Genomic DNA, 3810 nt, shown 5'->3' on the forward strand with positions numbered 1-3810 from the left:
GGAAGGGCATTGATTAGTTTGGAGCAAGGACATCTGATACTGAGACTCAATGATGACCATATGATATTTAATGTATGCAAATCCATGAAGTAGCCTAATGAGTTAAGTGTGGTATCTGTGATTGATATACATGATGAGAAGATGGATTCATTCTATCATGTTTATTTAGTAACTATTTAGGATGATGTTTCTAATGCTGCTCTTATTAAAGAGAGGTTAGGTGTTAAAGCTTTAGCAGTCGTGATCATGAACTTTAATAGTGATGATATTGTTGATTATATGAGATGGTATGTGTACTTACTAGGAGTGGGTTTTATACATATGCACCCAAGAATATTGATTTGGATATGAAAAATAAAACCACTCTACCTGCTCATCCATAGATTGAAGAGCCTCCTATCTTAGAGTTGAAGGCCCTCCATTCTCACTTGAGACATGTAATTTTAGGTGCAATAAACACTTTGTTGGTAATCATTGCAGTTGACCTAATTTATACAAAAGTGGAAGCTTTGCTATTGGTGTTACACAGATTTAAGAGGGCTATTTATTGGTCAATTGCAGATATTATGGGTATCCCATTGGGTCTTTGTAGTCATAAAATTCGACTTAAACCAGATTGTATTCCAAGTATAAAACATCAACATCGACTCAATCCTTCTATGTAGAAGGTGGTAAAGAAAAATATAATCAAGTGGTTGGATGTGGGTGTAGTGTATCCCATTGCTGATAGCAAGTGGGTTAGTCCAGTACTACAATATTTCTAAAGCAAGACAAGACTACTATTGTGCTTAATGAGAAAAATGAGTTAGTGCTGATGAGGCTAGTCACAGGGTGGAGAGTATGCATGGATTACAGAAAATTGAATGCATGGACCCAGAAGGACCATTTTCCCATGCTCTTTAAGGACCAGATATTAGATAGACTTGCAAGTAGAGGATGGTACTATTTTCTTAATGGGTACTCAGGCTATAACCAAATCACTATTGTGCTAAGGACCAAGAGAAGATGACTTTTACATGTCCTTATGGGACCTTTGCATTTAGACATATGCCATTTGGGTTAAGTAATGCTCCAGCCATATTGCAGAGATATATGATGTCCATCTTCTCTGACATGGTAGAAGACACCACCGAAGTGTTTATAGATAATTTTTCAGTCCTTGGTGATTCTTTTGATAACTGCCTAGTTCAATTGTCAAATACTCTTAGAAGGTGTGAAAAATGCAACTTGATACTTAATTGGGAGAATTACCATTTCATGGTAAAAAAGGTATTATACTTTGGCATAAGATTTCAAAAAAAGGCATAGAGGTTGACAGAGCTAAAATAGATATGACTGAGGAATTACCTCCACCAATATTTGTGAAGAGAATTCGGAGATTTTTAGGGCATGCAAGATTTTATAGGCATTTTATCAAGGATTTTTCAAAGATTGCTAATCCTCTTTGCAAGCTTCTTAAGAAGGACGTGAAATTTGTGTTTGATAATACATGTATGAAGTTTTTTGAAAGCCTAAAATAGAAGTTGGTGTCAGCTTTAATTATTACATCTCCCAATTGGTCCTTGCCTTTTAAGGTTATGTGTAATGCAAGTGGAGTGGCCTTAGGTGTTGTCCTAGGAAAAAAATATGATAATATTCTTTATCCTATCTACTATGCCACTAAGGCATTGAACCCTGCTCAAAAGAACTACATAGTGATTTGTAATACCCCATATGTTTCTAAGTTAGGAAGTGAATAAGTATTCCAACGTATGAAATCTCCTATCCTGTGATTCATAATTGAGTACATGACTTACAATGAATGTCCTTGTGATAGGATAGCTTATGATGCATTAAGCATGTTCATATGAGTCACTTAAGGTAATACAAGCCAAGAGTTTTTGAATCCATCAAGTTTTAGTGTTCGATTTAGCTAGGGTTATCTTTGAATGAGTATAACTTGATGTTAATGTGGTATTTTGTCTGATTTAGACCCACCAAATTGTAGAGAATTGAATTATCTTTCCAAGAATACCAATTTTGCCTTAATCCAATACCCAAGCAAAAAGTTATACCCATTTTTGAGAGAGATAGTAAGAATAGGTGATTGGTTAGGTGCCGCCCAACCAAACATAGGCGATTGGTTAGGCGCCGCCCAACCTAGCTTAGGTAATCACTTGGGCGCCACCTAAGTCAGTTTCAGGTGCCAAAAACACTCCGTTTTGAGTTATTTTAAGGGTAATTAAGTCTTTTAGCACTCCTTACACGTCCCTAAACTTAACCCTACAAAATATATAGCTTCTAAAAATATTACAACCCTATTATCATCTCAAATCTCATCATCCAAGAGCACTAAAAGATAAAAACAACTAGCGTTGCGTAACTAAGCTTGAAGATCCAATTTCAAGAAAATTCCTCCATCAATCATCAAAAATCTTCCTTCTAAGGTATGCGTGAGTTGATTCATGGACTCCTTTCGTCCATGAAGCTCAAGAACCATCTTCTAAATTTTGTATTATGATGTTTATGTTGTTGGTGGTTGATGTTCATGTGGTTGGAGTTTAATGATGCCTAAGATAGGATCTTTGTATCTTTATTGTAAGGATATGGTGGTATTTAACATATAAATATGTGAAATTAGTGGTTGAATATTTGTAATCTTGATGTATCCACCTATGCCTAAGATATATGTAAGGTGTTTGTGAAAATATCTAAGGGAATAGAAATCATACTTTTATGATACAATAAGCCCTAAATGACTATTCTATGTTCTAAGTTATGTTCAACGTGATCCCCATGCTATTGTCTTGAATTGAAGAAGTTGTATGAAATGATCATGATATTGTTGCGATATGGAATGACCATGTTATTGAATCCATGCAAGTATATACATATTGTGTGCATTCTCGATCATGTGATAGTTGGTTGAGAATCATTCTTATTATGAAAGCCTTACTTATGATTTTTTAAATTGTGGACTCAAATCTTGTGATCAAGTCATGTCATGTGTGTTAGTTTCCTCCTTGAGTCCTGGGGGTACTTGTACCCAAAAACTATAGCTGTGTGCCTAGAGCCATGACATGTTTCATGATATCCGAACTCAAGCTATGATTCCATAGACTTCAGTCAGTCATATGACTCAGGAAAACCTCATGATCTTAGTCAGTTATCAGATATCAGTAATATTCCACCAGTCAATGAAATTCAGTAAGATTAAGTCATGCACAGTCAGTTGTTCATGTCCAGTCCCTCCAGATGAGAGTAGAGGTTAGCACCGAGTGAACCCAAGGATGGGAACTCACCCGCCGGTTTAGGGTGTGATTCTTAGTAGTCATCCTTGTGTTCCAGAACTACGTAGCCAGCGTAGGTTGAGACATCTTAACCCGTCAGATTAGGGTTGATGAGGTGGCTTAACCCATTAGTTTAGGGTTCCCACTATTCTCATTGAGTACCTGCCAGATAAGGGTCACTCACAGGCTGTCCTTACCCGTGGCACGGCATTGACACCCCTCTAGTCGGGGCAGAGATTGGACCCAAGCTTAGCCATAACGGCATACATGGGGCATGTCAGTTAAACACTACTTCCCAAAATTTTAGTATCAGTCTCAATAAAAGAACTCGGGGTTTTCTATAGATTTCAGTATATATAATACTGTCAGATACAGTCGTCCATGTTACCAGTTTTAGTATCAGTCATGACAGTTATCAGTAAACCATGTATTAGCTTACAGGTCATGCTATCACGTATTCACGGTCCCAGATTCTATATATGTGTGTTTGCACTCCCACGTTCATATTAGTCAGTCAGTGTTGTTCATACATGAACCCCTT

This window comes from Capsicum annuum, unplaced genomic scaffold (assembly GCF_002878395.1).
Source record: "Capsicum annuum cultivar UCD-10X-F1 unplaced genomic scaffold, UCD10Xv1.1 ctg2772, whole genome shotgun sequence".
NCBI classification, from domain to species: Eukaryota; Viridiplantae; Streptophyta; class Magnoliopsida; order Solanales; family Solanaceae; genus Capsicum; species Capsicum annuum.